This window comes from Lissotriton vulgaris, chromosome 1_1 (assembly GCF_964263255.1).
Source record: "Lissotriton vulgaris chromosome 1_1, aLisVul1.2, whole genome shotgun sequence".
Classification (NCBI taxonomy): Eukaryota; Metazoa; Chordata; class Amphibia; order Caudata; family Salamandridae; genus Lissotriton; species Lissotriton vulgaris.
The window spans coordinates 1922312678-1922340246 of record NC_141685.1 but is presented as its reverse complement, the minus strand read 5'-3'; the positions used below and the strand labels follow the sequence as shown (position 1 = coordinate 1922340246).

Sequence of the window (27569 nt, the reverse complement as noted above, 5' to 3'; positions counted from 1 at the left end):
ACACCCTGGAATACTTGGCATTAATATCGGACTGACTGGGAGCTAGGAAAAGCACAGACGTCTAAGTAATTGTGAACTAAAGAGGACGAAAAGACAGTGTGGTGAGGGCCAATAATCACACTTTGTAGGCAATTGCTGAACTGTAGGATTCATAAAAGGGGCCATGATGTATTTAGATCTCTTGCCATGCTATGCTCTCAACTGGGTTGTTCGATTTGACACGCGCACAGGTGAGAAAAAGATCAACACCTAGATGTTGATAAAATCGAAACATACATCTGAAGCACTATGAGTTCAAAAGGTAGACAACAGATATCGAGGCTACTCATTGCTTTGTGATGCTACTCATTGAGGAGCTTGTCAGATAGATGCGGGTGTAAGGCACCCACTGTATTGATCTCTTTCTAAACTTCAGGCCGCAGGCTTTAATCATGGGCACTCACACATGGCAACTAAGCCACTGACAAAAAATTAGTACGTTCAGTAGTCACTGGGGTGAGAACACTGTGCACTATATACATACATCTGTTATGGGAATTACTTCCCTAGCTCAAAGAAGAATTTTGGAACAGTAATTGCTGACCTAATTACAAAAGCAATTTGAACCATAAAATCAAGTTAATCATTCAAAATGAAGTATTTTCCATGAATTCTGAACTACAAACGTAGATGTACCAAAAACCACAGAAATGTTTATTGCAATACACTTAGGGCCTTTTTATGAGTACGGCAGTCCTGGGACTGAAGTACTCGTGGTGGCGGTCTGACCACCAGGACCCTGGCGAGTCCGCCCACAATATTATCAGAGTGTCAGTGGGACCACTACAAGACCGCGACTTCTGCCAGGATCAAGGATCCTGCTGTGGAAGCGGTCTGCAAATGGCCTGAATATGCTGACAGCGCTGATGCCAGAACCACTGAGTATATTACAGCCTGCATATCCACCACCTTTTCATGGCAGGCATCCCCATCATGACAAGGATGGCAGACATGCAGGTAAGGGCACCTTAACAGGGCACCCTTACTGAATCTGGGCCTTGGGGTGCATTCAGGGGACACATGTTGTGCCCCCTTGGAATTGAACCCTTGTTCCTGCACGATGTGGCATGCACGACATGGTGCATGCCACAACATGCAGGAATGTGCTGCAGGCACTTTCAGGGCAGTGGTATGCTGTTTGGGCTCTCTTATGAGCTTAACACAGCCGCTGCCACACCACCCTCGATTAAACTCCTAATCTGTCAGACAGGCTAACCACAGCCTTGGTGGTCTTCCTGGAACCGCCTTGGTGGCGGTCCTATTGGAAGAATGCCAAAGTCGTAATAAGGCCCTAAATGTTTCTTCTGCATCTTGCTCTCACAGGACTAACAGGGCTCGCAGCCGAATCTTGGCCTTGGGGTGCCTTCAGGGGGTACATGTTGTGCCCCCTTGGAACTGAAACCTTGTTCCTGTCCGATGTGGCATGCACAACTTGGTGCATGCCACAACTTGCAGGAATGTGCTGCAGGCACTCTCAGAGCAGTAGTATGCTGTTTAGGCTCTCTTATGAGTTTAGCACATGCGCCACCACACAACGATCTGGATTAAACTCTTAATCTGGCAGACAGGCTAACCACAGCCTTGGCGGTCTTCCTGAAACCGCCTTGGTGGAGGTCGTACTGGAAGAATGCCAAAGTCGTAATAAGCCCCTAAATGTTTCTTCTGCATCTTGCTCTCACAGGACTAGCAGGGCTCCCGCCTGAATCTGGGCCATGGGTGCATTCCAGGCCTTGGAATTGCACCCTTGTTCCTGCACAATGTGGCATGCACAACATGGTGCATACCACAACTTGCAGGAATGTGATGCAGGCACTCTCACAGTAGTGGTATACTGTTTAGGCACTCTTATGAACATAACACAGCCGCCGCCACGCCACCTTGGATTAAACTCATAATCCGGGAGAGAGGCTAACCACAGCCTTGGTCGTCTTCCTGGAACCGTGTTGGTGGGGGTCCTATTGGAAGAACGCCAAAGTCGTAGTAAGGCCCTAAATGTTTCTTCTGCATCTTACTCTCTTAAAATGCTTTAAGAATTTTTATGAAACAGTTTTTTTCAATACATCACAAATAACATGCAGAGAAAAGGATGTATACATCTGCTTGTTACACTTTACAAGATTTCTTGAAGTGAGAAAAATGCTTTGGATTATGAAGAACGTATTAAGCTATTTGCATGTTTCTCGAACTCCTTTAAACCAAGATAAAAAACAAGGCCTCTGAATAACGATGATGTACCCCAGCCTGCATCTTTTCTACCCTGCTCAACTGTCGTCATGGACACACCATCTAGAGAATGTCAATTGGAATAATTGAATTGGTATATTCTGTCTCCACCTGCACCCCCACAGGATGCTCCCAACTTCCCAATAACACGAATCAAAAAGTGATTTTACCAACCACTTTACCCCACTTCTTTCAGTAGCTGCACATCAAAGCTAGATTTGGAAAAATTCTCATTCTCATGACATGCCCCACATACTAAAGAAACATTGGCAAATCCATTGGGTTTAACAATCCCACTTGAGCACTGACAAAAGCAATAACAATGCATTTTGCAGTCAATACAGATAACCAAAAGGATTGCTTTGCGTGCACAATTCATGAGCCAGACAAATAATTGAAAGTGTCATGAAAAGGTTTACTTTTCTGATTTTAAAAAAAACCTCATACATTTCATTATAGGAGGAATATTAGACTCAAACCATTAGTAAAAATAAGGTAAGACTAAAATGCTCTTGCAGGCTGAACTATAATGCAATGGACAATGTCACAAGTTAATGGCTGAAGGTTACTAAAACAAACAATCTAATTGCTAAAAAGGGGCTGAACCAATTTGCCTTGTAGTATGCAAAGAATACAATATGTTTGCCATGAATGGTGCGAGTGCCATTATATGTCAAATCTAATAAGAAGCAATAATAAATGTTGTACATGCTAGGAACCTGCTCAGTGGTAGTTGTGAAGAGCGACTGGGGAGCTACAGAAACCCCAGTCTTTTCCTGATCACCACCAGCACCCTGAAGGCAGGCCAGAGTATCCATCACACTAATATTAGAAGTGACCGCCCACGTCTTCCTTCTGTTTCTTCATGTCCAGGTTTTCCCTTAGTCCACCAAATCTTATCAAGCATTGTTACCAATTATCAAGAGACAATAAAGACACGTAAAGTAAAAGTGACGCAGTAAAGGAGAGATGAGGGTTGAGTGCAGTCAGTGGCTTAAGTGGCATGAGAGAAACAATTAATGGAGAGTGTGAAAAAGTGAAAAAAGAAAGAGAACAAAAGTCAGTGACAGGAATATTAAGATGGTAAAGAGTAAAGACTATTTGAGAGAAGACTAGAGATGACAGCAGGAGGGAACATGGGGAGACAAGAGAAACGCGTAAAAGAAACAAGCCTTGGCATAGCCAATAGGTCTCGCCTTTGGGACCTTATAAGAAATCATTAAAGAGATGTTCTTGCCTGTACTTACAGGTGTTGTTTAAGTGTTACCACATTCAGAACTGCGTACCTAATCTTAGTTCTGTACAGACGGAGTCAACAAAAGGAGCACACACTCAAAGTGTTAAACCTTTATCTAATTGACTTAACACCGCTGTGTCAATTTACTAAAAGGTTATATGGAACAACTAACAAAATAACTATTGTGAAACGTAATAGGCTTCAAAAAATAAGCTACCCGATGGACGCTAGCTTCAGTCTACAACATGCATGCTAAATAAAACAGTACCGGCTTCTGGATAATTGGGGAAAAAGACATTCCATGTGTGAACCTGCAGTTCCATAATACCCTGTGCATGTGTGTCATTATCTTTACTGTTGATTGACAGAGAATAAGCAACAGTCGTATTGCAAAATGAAATGCTGGCTGCCCCACCGGTCCACACCTGGACGCTCCCTTCCTCAATGAACCATTTAATTAAAATGCTAAGGCGTGGTTGCTGAAAGGCTGATTAAAGTGCGCTGCATCAGCACCTAGAGAGTGGTTACGGTAAAGAGTGCCTTACAAATACACTTTTCAAACAGAGTAGCGTGCTGGGGATGTGAGTGCTGGTTGCTGGAGAGATGAGAGCTCTTTGGCGGTGGGGGTGGTACCTGTGTGACTGGAGGTGAAGGGACAGATTTAAGACAATTCTGGGGTGAAGAGAATAATAGAATATATGAGGGACAATGAGCAGTGGTGTTTATATAAAGCCTTTATGGAACACGTCACATAACAAGGGCTGAGGCAGTGCTAAATAAATGAAACTACGACACGGAGGAGGCTAGGTCTAAAAGTGGGAAAGGTGAGCAAAGGAATTGTAACAATTAAAAGGGGTCTCCTGTAAAAGAATAAAAGATGGTGTTCGCAAGAAGGGAGGGGTCAAGACGTCTGTATTTAATCAGTTCTTATAGTAGAGTGGGCCTGACATTTAGAGGCGGGAACAGTAGTGCGTGTGCAGGAGAGGTGATAGCGCCCTTCGTTTGGAGCTCTTTGGGGAGAAGGGCTCACAAAATCCGCTGCTGCATCAAATACAACAAACTGCTAATTTAAGCTGGACTTCGGCATAAAATCTGGTAGTGAGAAGTGGGATGCCACCTTGTTCTAGGTGACAGGAAGTGGATCCTTGTCTCACTCTTCATGACAGGAGGCTGGGTGCCATCCTAATCTCAGCAATCCTTGGCCAGCAGCCCCAGGTCCGCAATCAGACTATCTGGCTACCCCGCTCCTGTCCATTATAAATAATGGGGTAAGCCAAAAAATCAACAGCGGACCTGGGTGCGGTAGGAGAATACAAAAATGGTCCGCGGCTAATTTGCCATGAGATAAATTCAATTATAGACAATCTGTGTTGTGTGAAGAACTACAACACTGGTATTCAATACCTTAAAGAGCCACTCTCATGTTTGCAATCAATAACCTTTTTATGAAAGCATGTGCAAAATGCGAGAGTGCAAAGCAACCACACAAGAAGCGCCAGGGAAGCCAATATCATTTACAAAACATTTATTATTCAATTAAACTCAAAACACAGTTGATATAATGGCAATATGTTGTGCAAAGGGAAGGAAATGGAGTTTAGGTAGTGGTAGTGATGGGTAGTGAGAGTGAAAGTCATAGAAGTGACGGTAAAACAATTCAATTTGTTTGGTAATCACTGGCAAGGAGACCAGTGTCAGAAGACCTGTTCATGATTGAAACATTTATTTACACATATTCTGTAAATTACAATCATGCACCAATGCACTTTCAAGGGAATGTCGGACGAGAAAACCGGTACAGGTCTTGTGTAGGTGGAGAGCATCGACGTTTCGACTCGACTAACGCAAGGAGGGGAATTTTAACCTCAGCTGCGAGTCTTCTTCAGGACGGGATAGGGCAACCTAATCCTGGTGCCAGGCCTCGCTACTCAGGTATGCAGAAGATAATTCCAATCATGTGGGAATGTAATTGGCCCAAAATCGCCAATAGCACGGGAATCAATGGTGGCTTGTGGAAAGCAATTCAAACACCATCCATGCCCGGAATCACACGAGCAGCATGGATCGAAACGGCGGCCCCCGAATTACAGAGAGTGATTGTTTTCACTTATATCGAAACGGGGATACCAATTGGACTTCCGGCCTAAGCCCTGCGGTTATGAGCACAATGAGCGAGGAACGCAGCTGAAGCGTCACGCAAGTGGTGCACGCACGCACGCACGCTCGTGTTGCTCGTAACCGCAAGCCTTAGGCCGGAAGTCCATAGCGATTCCAAAAGGTCGTTTTACCTAGAGCAGCGCATGCGCGCAGCGCTAGGCGCAACCTAAAAATTATATTTAGTATGATGCAGATTAGCCGAAACACTATTTAAACAATAGAAATGGGCCATTACTATATATTTAAAAGATTACTACCAACAGTGTTACTTTAAACATGTGTAGAATTAAAGATTTATTACTAATACTGCCTCATTAATGTTTTAATTTGTTTCTCAATATTTTTTCCACATATATATGTATTCATTTAAATATTTGGACAGAATCTGTGTGTGTTACTATCAAATTCATGCCTTGAATGCCTGGTTAAATGTTAAGTATAGGCAGAAAAACGTTCATTACCAAAATACAGGGCATACTCAATAAACAGTCACAAAAAAGGATAATAATATGAGTCAGTGGCAAGAAAAGGTAATAGTTTGAGTAAACACCTCAGCAAAAATTCTTGCTGACATTTTACTTTCACCATATCACATCTTCCAAGCTTAATCTGTTTCCCATTCAACATTGATCAACACAACAAAACTTTTAATTAATTTATATAAATTCATTTTATTACTCAATAATATAAAAAATAAAATACATCAAAACAATTCTAAAAAACCTGTTCATGCAAAACACAGAACTGAATAAAACGTTATCTTTGAAAAAAACACACACATCTAATATCATAGACTCGTGCCTACCTAAAATCATCAGATGTCCAGTTCTAGCTAAGTTAATTTATAATACATGATTCATAATTTAAGGTTTGAAAACAATTGCTGTCCTGAACTAGGAAATCCAGCTACAATACATCAGCCAAGAATATTCAGTCAATATTTGTTTTGCCTACTTTCAAATATATATTTCCCTGAGTAAAAATAAAAGAGAATTTGTTTAGCTTTAATATGCTACATGACACCTAGTTTTAACATATTGTCTATCAATAAATACATTTACAAATAAAAAGAACCAATAAGTATTTTTTGTGCACCTGCTTATGTTTCTTATTTTACTTAAGGTTATATGGTGTGATCTCTTAAAAAAAAATACCTGGTGCTTGAAATACTATGGATCATGTCTCCGTACACAATGAAGTTCTAGAACTCTGTGGGCTCTGAATACTCAAAAGTCCTTTGGATTTATTTCACATCTCTGCTCTGGCTGCAGGCTAGCTTTTTGAGATTTAAGGACATAGCCATTATGAATTGTCCACTGCAAACCTCTTTGAAATTTTGCTTTATAGAACTACATTATACCAACATCAAATTATGAAGCTTAAAAGCAGCTCTTCACATTCTGTACCCCAGTCTCACAGAAGTATTAAGAGAGGAAGAAAGGAAGGGATGTCCATGGATGAAATTCAGTCACAGAGGGACTGACATACAGTGGAAGGAGATTTTATCAATGACCTTAGATCCTAGACCACTGCAAGGAGTCAGGGGTAGGGTAGTAGGGAATGGCCAATTCACAAGCTGCATCTGTGGGAAAATCTCCCCATACATCACCTTTGCTTCATTATGTTTCTAACATTTGGTGCAACACTTAGGGGTGACCCAACTACCAAAAAGTCACTGCATTCAGTTATCTATAACACAAAAACTGAAGTCCGATAAGCTTGAATTCTATTTGGATTGCACTCATTCCAAATGGATCAACATGATTTAGCATTTAATATTTATATATGACTTGTTTGAAAGACACAGGGATGTAATGCAGACAGCCACTGCAGCGCAATCGGGCTCTTAACCATGCAGGGGAGCCGAATCAGCCTAAAGCCAATGAATGTCTGTGAGATATGGGAGTCTGAGGCGCCTGTCATCACATTCTGCAAGGGGAAAGCATAATTTTGTGTTACTCCACTGCAAAGACACACAAAGTTGCTCTTCAAAGTACTTCGTTTATTTGTTACTTTTTGGTTCTCTTACAAACAATGTATAATGCACACGTCATATCCAGCCAAGGTATTGCATTCCTAACTGTTGGGACTTCTTCTGGGCTAAAATGTTGTATATGTCTACTGTCTTGCTTATGCCCCTCTAAAATGTCAATCCTACAGAAGGCCACACATCACTTCTGTCATTTGTTTTCCTACTTTTACTTATTATGACTCTGTTTTTAAAGATATTTGAATTTAACACTGAACGTCAGACCTTATGAAATACTACAGATTATTTACACAGTACATTTGTGTTTCATAAGAGTAAACCAATTTAAATTGAAAAATGATGGAGGAAAGGCATTTCTATTTTTTGGGGTGTTAGGCATAACTGCTTCCTATATGTCTAAAAGAAACAGTGCAGGACATGTGTTGTTCTGCACCATATGGCAACAGACAAGTAAAAAAAGGCCATTTATATTTGTTATCTTTATATTTATTTGGTGGCGCAAAGCATGTGCATCCAACAGAATATATTATGGACAATGGATGGCCTCAACTAAATTTAGAAAAGTTATTAAAATTATAATCTTTCTTTTTTATAATCGTTTGAGAATGAAATACAATATTTCATTATTTGTGATTAGTGCTTATTTCCATATTTGTGCATATTTTTGAAAGTTCAAATGATCAAAATTGCTTAAGCCAGGGTCCCCGGATTTCCGTAGTTACTCAGTTAGATGTACCTGAATTCCAAAAATGATTCAGAGGCGGAGTCCCTGGATTCAAGTAATAATTAAGAGGTCGTTTACAGAAGTCAAAAGGTTAGAAACCACTGCACTAGAAGTTACCCTGGCGATTGACAATAGCAATATATTTCAATAGGGCATTAGGAATAAATCATGTAACTCACATGGGTAAATATGTGAATAATGAAAAGCACAAACAGCATCATTCTAGTTCAATTACTACTGTGAGACAACATCTTGAATTCAAAGGAAGACATTTTGTGCTGCATTCAATTGAATCACACGAAGAATTTGTCTACATCCTACCTTTTTGAAGAAAAAATAACGCTGTGAACTAGATGCAACCTGCTTCTTCCCTCACCTCTGTTAACTCTGAACTTGTTATTCCAAAGAACTTGCAAGTGCACTAGGTTTGGTTCTGACTCACATCATTTATCTATAATGCTGGACACTTTGCGGCAGAGATTTCCTCTCATGGTGTTGGTTCGTCACAGCTACTTTGTTTTGTGCACACGCTTGAGATAAGGTTTAAAGAAACGAAGCTTACTGCAGAGGTCAGAGATGCAGTCTGAAGGATGGAGTTCAAAAAGGCAGCAATACATCAGCACAGTTCACTCTGTGTTGTTGTGTGGACTTAATTAGGTCTATTCTTCTTGCAGGGATTCAATCACCCCAAACAAATATATCAAAAGAGTACATCAGAAAAAAAAAACACCGCCTCTTCACCTCTATCGTGTCCTGAAAGATAGAAGCCACTAAGACTACAATGTCCCATTTTCCTTCACCGAGTGAGTAAACACAAAAAAACATACAATTTCCGAAATTGCTGCTAGCCCAATTAGCGTCCACACCGGGCTCATACAGAAGTCACAGTTGCATAGGGAGCATGTATGTTGCCATAAGTGTCTTCCTTTGGTGCAACAATATATGTAAAAATAATACTATAATTTGCCAGAAAGGCGACTTATAAGGGACGTTAAAAACAATGACTATTGCATAACAATGGTCAGCAATGCAGGGTGTATCTGAATTTTAGCACACTTTAAATTCACACTGAGCCATCTATGTATAAGTGTGGTTTTGCTCACCACATGCTTAGTGATACATACATTGGCAGAACCAATAGGTTTGGGGTGGCTGGCAGCCTTTTGGCTTCGTCAAGGCTCATTTTGTTTTGTCATGGGTTTTTGCAAATCCTTTGTGTTTGGCCTTTGTCAATCTGAAACAAAAACTGGCTAAGACAAAAATATTTTTTGGGTCTCATAAAGCACAATATGCCATAGTAGTCCCTAGTAGTGAAGGACAGTAAGTACATTGGGTGTGAATAGGCTCCTTTTGCAAGGGCAGTATGGCATCACTCAGTCAAGTTAGCCAATGCTAACCCATTGCTCCAGGATCTATTTGTTAGTGGGTGGAAAAAAATGTGAATGACACAATAACAGACCAACGGGTAAGGAAGGCTGGCTGATAGCTGCTATAATTATATCATACATATAATATTAGTAAAAATAAAAGGTCTTGACCTAATCCAGATCTAAAAATATTGAAGCCCCTTATTTACCAATGTTGCATCACTGCATACAAGGTGGTCTTCGTTCTATATAAAATTATAAACTATGTGTGTTCAAAATTGCCATCTTGTGTGTGGTATTCCCCCAGATGGTTTGCCTTCTGTTGCTGAACGCATTTTTGTTGGCCAACTGACTTCTGCTAACTATTGGTAAACTGCTTAGGCTCTCTCTTCAAACATAGTAAAATGTACATATTTGTGACTGATACATTTAGTTTAGTACTACTACTCTATTCTATTGTACTACATGTACCCAAAACCTGTAAATTAAATGCTATCAGAGGGCTGTATCACTCATTGTGGCACCAACTAAATAGCTGTTTAAAATATGTCTTCAGGCCTGCCCCTGCAGCCTGAATATGTAGTTTTAAGCTGCCATTTCAACTTGCCAAAATAAACCATTCACCAGACCTAAACCTTCAATTTTAACATTCACAAGTCACCCATAAGGCAGACCCCAAAATCTATTAGGGCAGAGTGCATGGTATGTAAAAAGTAGGACACATATAATTAATATTTTACATGTCTTGGCAATGAAGACTCTTCAAAGTCATTTTTCACTGTTGGCTCTCGCTTAGGAAAAAGTGGATTACACTATAACAACACAAAGTGTTTCAGTTGAGTTTGGGAGAAGCTATAAAAATGGACCATGAACTTATTTAAAGCAATTTAAAATCCAACTTAATGGTCAAGTCAGATTTTATATTACTATTTTGAAAATGCCGATTTTAGAAATGTGTCATTTTCATACCTAACACAAACGGGGCCTTTCTGCCAGGCCAGTGTCACCTGCCTTCTGATGGCTCTCCTGTAGTGAGGCGTGGATTGCTCCCAGGCAGTGGCAAAGGTCTTGGATGTGGAGAGGTGTTTTTCTTTCTTGAGCTGGATAGTCTGGGGCACTATGCAGAATCTCTTGTTGAGGTTCAAATGATGCCTACCCTTTCACATGTAGCTCACACCAGGGCCTGCCTCCCTTTCATCTTACTAGTCAGCTAAGCTCTCAGCCCAGTGGGTGCTGCCCCTAGACTGGCTTGGAATAACAATAAGGGAATGTTGCTTACTATCACAGCCACACGTCTGGGTGAGTGCAGTGAGCTAAGACCATGGGAAGAAAAGCTGTGCCATGTTGGATTTAGGTAGAGGGGTGCACTGTGAGATAGTTTTTTTTGTTTTTTTTTATCCTCCAAATATTTATTGAGCACAGTGAAAAATGAACACAAGCAGATGGTGGTGCAACTTTCTACTGGTCTTTCAATTCCTTAGGTCTTCTGATGGCAGATTTCACAGTCACTGCAGATGTGGTGTTGTAGGTCCAGGCACCTCCAGCAAAATCTTCATACAGGAACCACAATGCCAGATTCCCACAGCTTTTCTCTTCATCTTAGTCTTGCCACAGAAGGAACACGTGTATTTAGCATGTTGACTTAATTCAATTTTCTTCACCATTTTTCGGAATGAGGCTCCATTTTAGAACTAAATGTTAGCGAAAAATGTGTCCTTGCATCAGTCTTTGACACAAGAATTTATTTTGTGTCATAAAAGTGCAAAAAAAAGGAAAATCACAACACGGGGACCAGCCACTTACATTTTTTCCAGCAAATGGCCTGTAATTATGGTAAGTGGTGCAATGCAGGAATTTGGGGAATTCTGTGTAACAAGCATAAAGCAAATTTATTGAGAATTTGTGAATCACCTTGGCATAATTTAAATTTCACCCAGGCCTAATAATTACACCAAGTCCTATTAACTTAATGTCCCACTAGAAACTGGAGAATATACTTCAGTTTGCTCAGAACACACAACTAACCCAATAACCAACATATTTACAGCAGTAATTATTAACCACAGGGTTATCTACAAATTTAGGATTAAAGAATAGTACGTGACCTGCCATAAAGTGATTTAACATTCCATTAGCAGTAGTAACCACTATATAAATGTAATTATAATATAATACATGTAAAATACAGTCGGAAGCAATTAGCAAGCCAAAATGTTAAGAAGACCGATCGGGAAACCTCCAATGCGAAAATTACAGCACATTGGGCCCAGTGGCCCCCTCACTAATAAAAAGCAAGGACTAAAATAATTTAAGAAACCGTAGTAAAAGTACATTAATAATAAGACAAAAGAAATAACTTTTGAATAGATATAATTGTTCTTTGACAATGACGCTGACCTCCCTTGAAGTATGATATACAGGGGAGGTTTTTACAAACCACCAAGGGGAACATGGAAATAAAATGAATCAAGAGAAATCTTAACCATCTTCCAGGAACTAAAACTCAGATGCTATTTAAAATCAAAACTTTATCTAACCCCACACCCGTATGAAATTCTCTCACCCTCTTAAAATCAAATATCACACATGAAAATGCACAGCATGACAATCATCTGTTAATACTTCCTTCTCTACCTGCAAGCAAGTGAAGGTGGAGGAGGTAAGAAAGATAACAAAGTAGTTAGTCAAAATCAAATGCTCAACCCAATAGTTGAGCACTTACCACCAATATCACAGAACTGAATTCCTGAAAGAAATAATAGTGGCTCTTCCTGTGAATGTGTTCTTGCTGTTTCTGAGTGGAATTAAAATTAGAGAAATATATTTTCCATACATTCCAGAGTAGGGTTTCTCTTGTAACCCCATCTAATAATTATTGCTTGGGGCTCTCGTAACTGTAAGTGTTCATATGATGGATTGGACCCATATAGATTAACGGAATATACTATGAATTACAATAGTGCTGTGTTTAAAGATTTGTTTGGTAATTTCTGGTGTGATTCCTCTTTGAGGTAGTGTGGTTGGTATGTTTCCATGTGATTACAGACAGAATTTAGATCTGTGGAAATGACTGAAAATTATTAGAATCATCTTGCTCCTCACTATACTTTTGTGAAGTTGCGGCCAAATTGGATTGACATAAAAAATAGAATGATAGCTAAAGTCATAATTTTTGGGTAACTACTCGTGCAATAGAAAATCGATTTGAAAGTTTTAGTGCGTATTAAAGTAGCATTTATCAGATATATATTTTTTCATAATTTGATATAAAGACGGGTGAAGTTCAAGGTTAATAGGTCATACGAGAAGAACTAGGAAACCGTCAACTTTAGTGAGAAACTTTTCTCAATTCATGGAGCATAGAAAAAAGAAGGTAGGAAGGAGCACTGGTTGAGATTATGGGTAAGCATTTCTTTGCACATCAGTGCTCCCCTGATAAATGCAGGTGACATCTATGTTTCCCAATGGATATCTCTGGGACACAATATGGATATAAGATTTCCTGACTGACTGTGAAACAGATTGTGTTGATTACTCTCTGTAAAGATGATTCTATGATGAAATGTGTCTTGACAAATATTTTTTTTCTTCAAAATACTATATATTACCTATTGGCAGTCACCAGTAGGTAGCTATAGGGAGGACCAACGTTTCCATAGGAAAAGCATTTTTTGTTTTGCCAATAACTTTGGCCCATGCTTGAGGACTCTTCACAAACTTTTCAGAAGACTTCCCCTTTTTGGTTCGGCTGCTGTGTTGAAAGTTTCAGGGAGATCCATCAAGCAGAGCTGCGAAAAGAGGGGGGGGGGTCGCAAAATGCATTTTCCCGATGTTATGTATCTGGGGATTTTTTTATTGTTTGAACACGACTACAGCAAGAACCCCTGAATGGAATTACATCAAATTTTCCAGAAAGCTAGATGTTGATCCAGAAAGCATGCTTTTTGTGATGTGGTGTAAATCAGTTCAGTAGTTTCAGAGACATTAACGTTTTAAACATATGGATATCTAGGAGCCCAACAGCCTAATGAAACCCTACTGAAAGAGATTGGCTGCCAAAACTTGAACAGGGAAGTGTTAGCTGTCATCTTGGGACTGAGTTGAACCGAGTCCCACCAAAACATTGTTGTTTAAAAAGAAAAGGGGGCATGGTAGGAACACCCTGACCCCCTAGGTCTCTTGAGGGGTCCACCTCGGACCACCTGGGCCCCAAAAACCATTTAAAACATTTTTGGGGTGGGATGTGGCCAAAAATGTTAAAACAAATGTGTTTAATTCTTAATTGGCCCCTGGGTGGGAGAGGTCCCGGGGGCATTGCTTTAATAAGGGAGGAGGGTGAACTGGCCCTCTTCCTGATGCTTAATATTGCCCCAGGAACCACCACATCCTGTTTTTTTTTTAACAAAGAATGCAGGGGGGGCCTGTACGGTCTCCCCTGCTGCCCGGGGATCACCACTTCACTGGTGTTTATATTTTTATAAATGAGGGGCCTCTTGGACCCCCCCGGGGACCACCACCTTCCTGCGGCTTTATGTATTAAGAAAGCAGTGGGGGCTACACAGATCCCCCCACAGCCCCAGGGGCCGCCACCTCCTCCACGTGGCTTTCACAACAACAAAAATGTTGGCTGCCTGGCTCCAGCAGTGTCCCGGGGTGTCCACCTCTGTAACACTGCAGTTTGGTATGGATTAGCGGAAGCACAGCTCCCGCCAAGCCCTAGCAAACACTGTTATGCTTCATGCTCCACTTCGTGCAAGCGAGAGCATGTAAAAAGGGCATGGGTACCCAGGCTCGAAATTGGCCCAAGAGGGGGTCCGCGCAGCCTCTTACCCTTGTTTTATACACTTAAAAAAATTAAAATAAAGGGCAGGCCCAGGAGAGACGGGGTCCTCGAGGCCAAAATAAGCCTGGGAGGTGAGCCAGAGGGCCTCCATTCCTTTATAATACAAAAAAAAGAAAAAAGAAAATTCTATCGGCACACACCGGAGGCCCCGCCCCCTTTCTGCGCCACTCGGAATCATGCATCCTGGCATGCTGCTGTTTGGGAGATGAAGTCTCCTTGGCTACTGAGGGTTTCTTAGGGGCCAAAAAGACCTCCTATAAGTCCTACACACCTGCATTGCTGAGAGGTGGTTGGAGGCCACACCCCTTTTCTCCAGCACTCTACAAACATGCCTCTTGGCTCACTGCTGGTGAAGGGATAACGTCACCTTGCCTCCTGAGGGCCTCAGGGCTAAAGTGAACTTCCTCCAACCATTAGTGCACCAGGAGGTGCGCTTGTACATCGTAATTGCAGTGATGGGACCGCCGCATGTCTGGCGGGCAGTCCCAAACACTGCAACGATGGCTGGCAGACTCAGGTCTGCCCGCCATCATAATGAGCCGTTTTGACACCAACTGACAGACTGATACAGACATTCACACAGCCAGTCACTCACCCATTTAGTCACTGCGACACCTAATCACTTGCTTATACAGCAAGTCACACACCCACTCAAATATTCATACAGGCACTCATACACCCACTGATTCACCAACACACCTTGATATATATATAAATATATTTAACACATAAGTGTTTTAAAAACACTCACAGTCACTGGATGATCTCATCAGTGATGTCATTTGAGATGTCATCAGTGATGTCACTGACCATGTCATGAGTGATGTAATATTTGATGTCACTGACAATGTCTTGAGTGATATATTATGTGAGGTCATAAGCAGTGCATTGCGGGGGTGAGGAGCAACGAATTGCATCAGACCAATGAACTGGATTGTATTTAATGATGTTTTGCACACTGACAAAGCTATTTGCTGAAACTTGTCTGTTTACACATTAACTTTAATTTAAAGTGATGAGAATTCTCTCCCGCGAGTGCTGATATATATATAAGACATTTTGAAGAGAAAACATTTGTCCATTCTTTATAAAAAAATATTTTTTTACATTTCAAGAAACAGTCCATCAGTAAATCATCTTTACACAGAGTAATCAACAAAATCTGTTTCCCAGACAGTCAGGAAATCTTATATCCATATTGTGTCCCCAAACATATCCATTGGGAAACATAGATGTCAACTACATTTGTCAGGGTAGCACTGATGAAGACAAAGAAATGCTTACCCATAATCTCAACCAGTGCTCTTGCCTACCTTCTTTTTTCTATGCTCCACAAATTGAGCAAAGTTTCTCATTAATCTTGACAATTATAGTTTGCTCTACTATAACGGGTGAATTTCTCAGGTTGTATTTTTAGTTCAAAATGTTAACGTTGTCAGTGATATATTCACCTAAATATAATATCCGTTTACCCTTTGTGTTTTTTTAATGAATTTCTAAGGATATTTTATAAAAACAAATTTTTTTGTCACACCAAACTATAATATTACCTTAACATTTGTTTTCTGTTCATTGAGTTTCCAGTTTTGTTTTTAATGTAAAGTAATATTTCATTGCAATACATAAAGCTAATCCCCTTTTGTGCAAGGCATTTGGCTGTGCGGTCATGGGGTTGGCCACAGGGCCTGGCCTGCACCCAGGGTCTGCGGCAAACACCCCACAGGCAGCCAACCCCATTCTTCACATGACCTTTCGACGCACACAGGAGTGTGGAGTTATACGCAGGGCCTGGACTGCTTTCAACGCCCCACAGGAGGCCATCCGATGGCAACCAACCCCACGACAGACACAGCCTTGGGTCCTGTGTGCTGTGGGGTTAGCCACAGGACCTATATTGCAGCCAGGCCCTGTTTCTAACTCTCCACAGGCAGCCAACCCCACGCTGCACACAGCCTTTGGCCGAGCAAAGCAGTGTGTTGGCCACAGGGCCTGGCCTGCCAACAGGACCTGTAGCCAAACCCAGTAGGCTACTAACACAACACCACGCACAGTGTATGGTTGGCCTTTAGACCCCAGGGTTCACATCCCCCAGGGCAAAAAATATATATTAAAGGGAGGAGGCTTTCATCCCCTACTTGACCCTTATTTGGCTACAGGGAAAAGATCCCCAGGGCCAATTCCAATAAAAAAGGAAGGGGTGCAACTTGTCCCCCACTCCCCAGGTGGTCTTGGGCCACCAGTGACCCTATTCCCTGAGGCCAAAATCTAATGGGAGGTGGCATGAAGTATCCCTCCTCCAAGCATTATTAGGCCCGGCGATCCCGTTCCCCAGAACGATACCAATAAAAAACCTCCCCGAGCCTCATTAGGCCCGGGGAACCCCACCCCCCAAGGCCTTATGTATTGTGAAGGGAAGGAGGCCATATGGCCCTCTCTCTCTAAGCCTCTTTAGCCCCTAGGGGTCCCATCACCCCATTCCTTAAGTACTTAAAATGCTCCCTGAGCCTCATAAGGCCATGGGAACCCCATCCCCAGGGCCTTAAATACTTTAAAGGGAGGGGACCACTGGCCCTCACTCCCTAAGCCTCATTAGGCTTTCGGGACCCCATCCCCAGGGCTTATTTTATTTTATAAAGGAGAGGGGGGCCCCACAACCCCTCCTCCCGAGCGTTATTAGTCCCTGGGACACCATACTTCAAGGCCTTAACTACCTTAAAGTGGATGGGGACACACAGCCCCTCCTGAGTTTTATTGGGCCCTGACAACCCATCCCTCAAGGCCTTTTTTTATATAAGGCAGGGGACCCCCGAGGACCCCTCCCAGAGCCTTAGTAGGTCTTAGGGACCCTATCCCCGATGGACATTTATTTTTAATGGCAGAAGGGGCGACATCTGCTACTACTACTACTACTGGGAGCAGACTGTCTTTTCCACCAGGGCCACTAGTTATGTTAAAGGGGAGGGGGCCACGTGCCCCCCCCTCCCTGAGCCTATTCTGGCCTCGAGGACCCCATTCCCTGGGGCCTGGGTTTAATATAAGTGGGGGCCCTGATGCCCACCCAGGGCATCATACACAATGTTGGAGCCACACGCTGAGGAAGCCGGCATTGCTCCCGCCCACACGGAACAAGTATATATACTGCTCCCTCCGAGTGGAAGGAAATTCTTGATCTGTTTTGCTGCCTGCATCAGTACGGCCACGGAATCAGTTCAAAAGTCTGTGCCCAGGTGACGGGAGCACTTTCAAAGCTCCCGGCTACTGGGAGCAGACTGTCTTTGCTCCAGTTTGGCGGGAGTTTTGAATATACTCGCGCCAAGCAGGAACAAAAAAAAGTTTCCCTGCACAAGTTGGTGTGGGCAGGGAAAGTGCTGTGTCCTGGGGTGGGCTCCCCACGTTTAATTTACATAATGTAAATTAAAATTTACATTATGTGAAGAAAATCTGATTGGGCATGGACAGGTTTTCATCTCTGGAGTACTTAAAAAACTTTTCAGTGACAGCAAATCTTTTATGAAACATCTTCAGAAATAGAAATCAGCCCCAAAATACTAATTTAATAAATGTACCATTACGTGCATTTTACTTTGGGATCAGGAGATGGATAGAGCAGATTATTATTGTGATTAAAACATCAAATAAAATGAAACGGGCAGTTTAATCCAGGTTTCCAGGTCTATGTAAATGCATTAACTTACTGCAGGATGTTCCCGGCTTCTCAAAAATCTAACACTAACAACAAAAATGAATTACAGTGGTATTACTTTGCATGTTTATAAACACCATTTGGAATTCCGATACGGAGACTTGGAAAAAGTCAAAGGAAAAGATTTATTGGCCCATCTGTTCACCACTTACTAGACATCTGTGGGGAAGTTTAGACACACGAGCAAACAAGACCTCACAGCCAGACTGGGGAACTGTAAAGCTGCCAGACCTTAAGTTTCTAATACTAAGTTGAATGTTTTTCACATTTATACGTAAACTGTGTGAGGAAATAATATGACCTGAAAGTTTGTAAACTAAATAAATATACTTTGAAACTATTTTCAACACTTTCAAAGCTGGGCAAAAACTGTCAGTGCCTTTCCAGGTTGTTGCCTTGTGTTATAAAGAGTAGGTGTTGCCACGCCAGACTTAACGGACAGTAAACCACCAGATAACTTATTACACTAGCGTTTACTCCTGTTTCTAAATGTTATAACTCACAGCTAAGACGTGGCAATAGTTCATAACACAAGCATTTACAATGCAATAGGCCTCGCAATTGTGAGTTGTTTGAGCTATTGGCATTGTGAATGGCAATGCCTTTTATAACAAATTAAAAGGCATTGTCATTTACAATACCAATAGTTTAAAGTTTTGCAAAATCATTACCTATTGTATTGCAGAGCATGGTGTCCGTGAAGCGGGTGCTGTGCTCATTATTAAAGTTTAAAAAAAAAAGAAAGAGTGCTGTGTCCCTGAAGGGGGTGCCGCGCATGTGATTAAAGTAAAAAAAAAAAAAATTTAAAAAAGAAAGAAAGAGAGCGGTGTCCCACCATGCACATTGTTAAAGTAAAAAAAAAATGTAACCAAGCGCGGTGTCCCTGAAACGGGCACCATGCTCTTTGTTAAAGTAAAAAAAAAATGTAACCAAGCGCGGGGTCCCTGAAGCGGGCGCCGTGCTCCACATCAAAGTTTAAAAAATACAATTTTAACTGTGCATGGTGTCCCTGAAGCGGACGCCGTGCTCAGCATGCAAATACAAAAAAAAGCAGCCGTCATTGTCACCATCAATATCAATAATCAAAATAGTGCTCACCCACTTATAATGCAGACCATGTAACAAGTCAAGTAAAAGGTCCAGTCATTATAGGTGGTAATAAATGCAGACAAGGCGGTACTATGGAGGGACTAAAAAGCCTATTTACGAATCAGAAGCCAGCATTTAAGAAGGACAATGACACAAGTCAGTGACAAATATGGGTGGAGAGTGGGCGCGGCTTCCACTGTATACTTTATTACAGCATGCCTCGCAGAGCCAGCAGTGCATGCGCGCTATCGCTAGGCTCAAACTAAAAACCTGTTAGCCACTGTTGCTGCTTCATAAAGGCCTTCCAGGCCAGGCTGACATGGCTCGCTGAGATCCTGTCGGCATAGTGCTGCTTGTCTGCTTTCACTGAAAGCAGAAAGCACAGCTGGAGGAGGGAGAAGGAAGCCAGGAAAGGTAGTGGGGTTGCTTAAGTATGGCAGGTAATGTATTTATTTTTTACATTTGGGGCAGGGAGGAGAGACCATGTTATGTATGACTCCTCATTACTCCTCTGCCCCTATCGAGTAGTTGAAAGCAGAGGCAGAAGATTTCGGGGGAAGGGCATACATAACATACATTTATAGATGGGTAAAAAGTGAATTACGGAAATGGTTCTCATTGTGGAGTTCTGAGTGACATCATAGACAACTCAAGCTAAGCTCTCGCTTTCTATTTCACATCACTCAGAACCCCTCAGAGAAAGATTCCCATAATTCACTTCTATCTATCTATAACTCTATATATAATTATCTTTGGAAATGTAGATGGAGATAGTTACTACACCAGGCATCCACCCCTTACAATATACTTGAAACATAACTGCACACTAAAGTAATCAAGAAAGCAACACATTATGCTGTATTTAAATTAGGCTGCAATTGTCCTTAAATATTGATCAGTGTGAAGGCCAGGGCAGGCACCAGATCTTTCTCTTTCCTTGCCCCTCACCTTTGGAATAATCTGCCCACACAACGTCGCCTTTGTGAAAACCATTTCCTTTTCAGAAAAGTGCTTAAGACCCACCTATTTTAGGTCAATTCTAGCCTGTCCTCCTGCCCTCCTCTCGAACCGAGATATCCCTTTGGGCCAGATTTGTGAATGTAATAAATTAAAATAACATAACATCCAGCAGGGATCTGTGGAGGGATATCACTAATAACATGGACCTATCCCTAGATCAATGTTAGTCCTCAGCTCACCCACCAGTGAGGGTAGAGGACTCACTAGCCACCATCCCTCCCATGGTTCAGCAAATGCCTGTCATAAAGACACTATTCAAGACCGACCAAATACCAGTGACATTAGTGCTACTAGGTGATTCAGCTGATAGTGTCCTCGTCCAGCCTACCTATGACTATGACTTAGTCACACTAATGCCAGGCCATACCATACCAAACTTTGTGAATGATCTGCTGCTCACCATCCATCACCTAATCCTATAATCTATGAAATGGGCAGTCATAGTTGCATCCATGGCATGGTCACAGCCAGACAGGTCGTCATGTCTTTTTTCCCCAACTTAAACAGTGTCCCACATGGCTATGTGATTTTGCCATCGGATAAAGTCATGGGAAAGCAGACAATACCAGGATATAGCCATAGTCCCAGGCCTCCCACTTGGGGTACAAAAATGGAATTGTCCAATATTCACACGCATGACATATTCAGCCACAAATAACTATAGAGTTGAGTCAATATGGATGCAATGAATATCAGGGATATAACAATGGCCTCGGCAGCCCTGCAGCGAGGAGCGGCCACACCCATCAGCAGGCCCCAGATTAGTTCACAAGATCTATGAATATACCCGAGACTGGCTAGCCTCTGGGGTCCCTCACTGCATTCTGCTGTGAGCCTCATCAATTTGTGTTCACAACTGATGAATAAGCTAGGTGTTAAATATTTCTCATCACACCTATTTTCCCAGCTAACAGAACCTATTAAATGATATTTGCTGAGACACTTACTTTTTGCAGGATATTACATTATGGCACAGATCCCAAGTCCAACAACAACTAACCTTTAATTCGTTCAGCCAAATATCACGCTGCCCATACAGGAGTGTTTGACCCTAGTCTTCCTCTTTTGAAGTCATGATACATGGTAAGACCAGTTAATACCAGTTGACTCAAATAGCAACACCAATGTGAGGTAGACACCAATCTGATGTCTTTATCTCTGAGTTACTCACTAACTACAACACTATAAAAGAGATTATATGTACAGAAAGAGTATTGGTCAGACCCCTTTCAGAGGGCCATAGGGCCATAGGGCACGCAGGAGTTACTGGGCCCCAACTGTAGTAGTTGAGGCCATTTAACCCAATGTCCCAGGGCTCTGCCTTCTAAGGACTCGGAGTAACTGGGTCAAGTATCCCATTCGGCACGTGACTTTCACTGGTAGCACGAGCTTCTCAGAACAGGTGGCAGTTGCAAGGAGTACACAGGCTTACAACTCAAAATGCATTCAGCGACCTCAGTAAATGAGTGCTTAGCAAAATACTAATTTTTATAAACTCAGTATTTAGACACATACACAGAGCAAAATGTGATACACACTAAATAACCCCTGTCAGCACGGACAACAGCATCTCGCTCTTCTAGCTATGGACTGGGGTTATACCCCATTAATGTGATGCAACATCCAGGCTAAGTCCCACAAGAGAATGAGTATTACATTTCCCACTATGGATATCCAAAGACAAGTTGCCCAGCACCTTTAATGCCTCAGGGACAGTGGATACACCCCAAAGACTCTATGACTCTATGTTCAGTATTACCCACTGCAAACACAATACGATGATGGACGGAGCACTGAAACTTTTCAGATACTCACCCCCAGTCACTATTTGATCTGGGTTAAATTCATTTGTTGTTTAGTTGACTTTGCCAATCAAGTTCAGACCCACCATATGGAAATCAATCTTGACCCTGTTCCTCATGGGAACTGTCCAGCTCGAACTGCCAAGCCAGGTCTTTCCTGGACAGTAAACAAGCTAATCCTCCAGAAAAGGGTCCAAAAACTAGTGTGTCTCCATACATATCTACACTTGCTTAATAACTGCCTTTGCCGAATCTTTGCTAAGAATGTCAGTAAACACATCAGTTAGTATTTGATGAGGTTCCTGGGATTCGAAACATTCCTGAGGAACAGATGCCATCTGCAGTGCAATATAGTACTCGGACTAATGTTAGGATGTTTTTTTTTCTTTTCAAATCTATTTTACTTTACATTACATATCCTTGAAAGGCAACGTGCTAAAATCGAGAGCCATCTGTAAATTGCTCCATCTATTCATGTTATAAGCATATCATTCAATTTGAGTGTTAAGCAGGATATACATGTCCATTACCCTCACAAATACGGGATCAGGGCTAACGCTCCCAAGCAGTTCATGCGCATGTTAGGATGGTTTTTACAGGGCATATGTCTCTTGGTGAACCTAAAGGGTTGCTGAACTAAATAAAGAACAAAATATCACCTTCATTTTGAGGTTCACACTTAGGGGCCCATTAGGATGGCGGGCGGGCGGATGGCTACGGAAAGGCATGTGGAGAATCCCTGCGTGGGCCCGTTGCGGGCCCCCAGGGACTCCGGGGGGGTGGGGGTGCACATGGGGGGTACCTATGGTACCCCGTGCATTTCAAAGTGCAACATGGCAGGCACCGCGCGGTGCCTGTCATGTTGTGCTTTGAAATGCACAACGTGCGTTTTTACCAATGAGGCTCCGCCCGCCACAATGGTAAAAATACAGGATGCGCCCGCCAGTTTGGCGGGCGTATCCTAATTACCACTATGGCGGGTGGTCCCGTTTTGCACGGGGATGGTGGGCGGGCAAAGTACGCCGGCCATCCTAATGGGGGCCTAAGTAATTATCGCTGGTATAAGTAGCTAGATCACTTGGGCATTGTAGGGTTCAGCAATGGTCTTCCAGGATAAAAAGAAAATACAATATTAGTCACTCTGTCCCTTGCATAATCCGACAAATCTTCACACAATTATTTGGATTGATTAGAAAACACTTGGGAGGCCAGTATGTTATCCAATTCAGTAAATATTCTGAAATGCTCCTAATTACATAAAAGACAACGCATTATTATATCAACTCAAATTAGGACCCATTTGTGTACATGTTCTGCTCCTAAAATGATGTTTGGGTTCTATACTTCAAGGCCAAAGACAATTTTCCAAGTAGCACGTGTTTCCCTAGAAAACTAAACAGATCTTGCAGCCTTATTTGATTCTGATTTTATGCATGCAATTAATTATACTTTGCGGAAAAAAATACCTACGTTTTCCTTTCCAAAGCTTAAATACTGCTTTTCTTTTTAAAGTGATGTATTGTTTCCAGCTTTTTTGATGTTCCCCAAAATCTTTTAATATTTTAGGCAAATTAAATTTTCAATATGATCACTTTTTTTACCCTCTAGGTCTATGTTGCACTGGCCCAGATCCAGATCAGACAGTTTAAAGATGGATGAGAATCTTCAAAAAATGCTGGATCCCAATTTTCGAATATATATGCCAGGATCAATGCCCACAAACAAAATCATATTAGAATATGACTCCAGTCTGGAAGCACAACATGTTAACAATACTGGTCATAGTTCATCTCTAGACAGATGACTGGAGCTGCACCTTCGAACTCTGATGGATAAAGAGCAAGGTTCTGGTGCTGTTGTTGAATTCCTCAGGGAACATTTTCTTGAGGGAAGGCTTTCCCGAATCTCAAATTTCTGATAATGGCACTCAATCATCAGCAAGGAATGTCAAGGTTTCTTGAATCATGGGGGGTGAGAAATCTCAATAGCTAGTTCTATTCCTCTAAGCTCTGTATCTAGAGGCTCAAATCCCCCCCAAATATGTTTCAAAGGCTTCAAACTAAACACCCCGCTTGGCAGGAGGTTTCCCTGGTGTTTAAAAAAAATTAAGGAGGTGGAGTATTAGCTTGCATGGTGAAAATGCGGAGTAACTTGGATTACTGGTCCGACTTCTCATACTTTGAGATAAGAAGAATAACTTGGATTACTGGTTTGACCTCACACACTTTAAGATAGGAAGAGCATGGTATATCCCTGTTGTTGAAAATGACAAAATAATCAAATAAACATTGACAACTGTATAGTACTTGATAAACCCTTTAAATGCATCTTTCTTGTAAAAAAAAACACAGTCCTTCAAGGAGTTGTCTGCCACACTAAAGTTTTGGCTGAGAGAAGGAGGACATTACTGTAGATTTAGGTCCATGGTGGACACTGGTGGAGCCTCTCAAAGGTTTTCATGTTGGATAGTGATAGTAAGTGGGTCATTTCCCACTTTGGTGTACCTGTTGACCAAGTCAAACTTCAACATAATCTCCAAATTGGCCAGTCTGATCAGAAACAAGGGGGTGGTCAACCTGATTCTGATGTTAATTCCCAAGAAGCTGGGTTGTGTAGGAGTTTGAGACGCACTGTAAGACTCAGCAGGTTTCTAAGTTTCAATTTGGATGTATTTTAGGCTGTTGTTCTTGACCTGTTCATAAGGTAATCTTGCTTATTGTTCTAATCCTTTGAAACTATGTGTTAGAGTGTCCTTTATCTAAGTTTTGTCTAGTGTTCATGTTGGTTATATCCTCCCCTTTCCCTACCTTGGTATTTGTCTGTGTGTTGTATGTGTTTTGTTTGGTGTTCATTGGTTGAAGAAGGGAAGATGTGTTATATATACTTGTTCCTTTATTGTTCAATCTCCTATTCTCCATAATAGAAATAGAATGTATATGATGCAAGTAACAGAATATGTATGATGTAACTAATGGAATGTGTAGGACGTTAGAGAGTGACAGTGAGACTGTGGGGAGCAAAGGAGTTCCTGCGTGTTCGTCTTCTTTTCCTGTGCACCTCCACAATAAGAATAAACGTACCTACTTTTACTTACTGTGTTCAAAGTTATTTGCTACAGATATCTCAGCCCAAAACAGCATCACTGGACTCATCGGTCCAATCCAGGTCCAGCATTTTACCAAAAACATTTGCTTAAGAAAAGTTGGGGACATCACCTTGGATAATATCCATTCTGGATTGGGAGCTTAAAAATTCAAAACATCTGTACGTCACGGAGGGCAGCTGTCAAGGACTCTTTCTGCTGCTCTTTGAAGCTCTGAGCTGGCTTGTCAGAAGTCTTAGTGCGAGGACTAGACAAAAAATGTATGCAGGAGCCTGAGGATGTTGCTTCCATTTTTAACAGGTGCCGTAAGCACCAATTTCCAATAATTAAAAAATGTACTCCAGAGAAAGAGAAAACACTCCATAAGACACCATCTACTGATCTAACTACGTACATTGTTTTATTATTAATGAAGAGCACAATGAAAAACCTATATTTAAAGTTTGCTGAAGGAGAATTGGGCCCTAAGAAATAATATTCCCACTGCCCCTCCCCTGTGACAGCTCTGACCTGAGTTCAACAGGTTGAAATACTCAGTAGGAGGTACTGAAGAATATTTCTTGTGTGAAACAAATAAGTTAATTACCTTCGCTCACACTATTTATGTGGATATTCTCTCTAGCCATCGAATCCTCGCCTGTGGAATATTCACAGGCATCCACAGTCTGTTGCCTGCAAAAGCAAACATACAAAAATTATACTGTGGGAGGAACTTCAATACATATATTCGAGGGGTGTAAAGTTAGAATATAATACCATGACACTGAGAGCTATGTTTTTTGGCATCCACTCCTCAGGACATCAACAGGATGAAAGCTCCCAGTTTCTCGTGCAGGGTATTTCAACACTGCACTCCATAAGACCGTGGTAAGAGCATTCCGCCATCATAAGACATAACTGACAGGACGGACATAACCGCAAAGAACGGCTTAATAATCTTGAAGGTCATTAACTGGGGAACGAGCATGCTAAGATAAGTTTCTGCCCTACCATTTCATAATGCCACCAAGATGTCAGACCAAGTCTCCCGGGAGCCCGAGGCAAGCAGCGTCATAGTTTTTTGAGGTCTCGGGTAGCGTAGGCTGCGCACATGTGCAGTCTCGCTGGCGAGAATTAATGACTCTGAGTAGCGAGGGTTAACCCCACCCCTCTTCTCCATTGGCTGGCCTCCTGAAAGGCGGCCAGTCATTGGAGAAGAGGTCTCAGTGACGTCATTCTCTCGCTGTAAGCCCCGTCCATTTTGGATTGGGGGCAAGTTTTTTCAGTTTGTTCTACCCTCTTCTCCATTGGCTGGAATGGTAAACAACAAGTCAAAAACACGCCTGTTGTTTACATTCCGGCCAATGGAGAAGAGGGGAGAAAGAAAAACACCCCCCGGTCAGAAAAGGACGGGGCTTAGAGAAACTTCCATCTGTGCCTGCTATCTCGCTGTAACCCATCTCCACTTGCAATTTTCATCTTATGTAACATTACTGTTCCTATTGTGAAGCGCTCTGAGATCAGTTCGGGTAAAGTCCGTGCTATATAAAAACGCATAAAATGTATGTAGCTATCCATGCAAGTGAAGCGATGTGAATATGCTTTTTCAATGATATGTTACCAGCTTGCAAATGTGAATTTTCTTTTATGTCTGTGGGGCACATTAACGTTCTGTTTTTATGTTCAATTTGCAAACTGCTAATGAGGGTAGAGGCGCTACACTCCTCATAATTTCTTTTTGCTGTCAAAACCTAAAGGGCCTGATTCCGTAACTGTGTGGACGGCAGTGGTCTGAGGTTAGATCAAAGGTGACTTTAATAAAAATCACTCTCTGCCTACGAGTCCCATTCCATCAGCGTGTGGCTGCTGGTGGCTGTGAGTGGGAGGGGTCAGTCTTCACTGGGAGTGGCCTTGACAAGATGGGCTGTCTCACCGCCGCCTCGGCCCCACTGACTCGCAAGGATCCGTGTCCGCCTCCCTAGGGGACTCTGCTGATGCAGGAGGGGATTTGTAAGGGCCATGGCGGAGGGGTAGGATGGAAGATGACTGGCGTTGAATATGTGTTATGTTATAATGCTACCATACTGATATTAGACATGCTTATGGCTTCACAGCGCTATTATGGTACTTTTACTTCTTGATTACAAGGAGTCTTCCACAGACCAGTCTTGGTTAGGGCTACTGTCAGCACGGAGCAAAACATTTTGCGAAAGGTGAAATCCGCCCATTAATTAAACAATTTCACTTACGAAAAAATATTGTGGAATTTCCGCTCTCGATACAGGCTGTTTGT

General features: G+C 42.0%; 1 protein-coding gene across 2 annotated transcripts in view; it reads right to left on the bottom strand.

The window, feature by feature from the left end:
* NAV3 (neuron navigator 3) overlaps nucleotides 1–27569 on the bottom strand; it is a 1035010-nt gene that overhangs the window by 687946 nt on the left and 319495 nt on the right. The gene's annotated exons all lie outside the window — the stretch shown is intronic.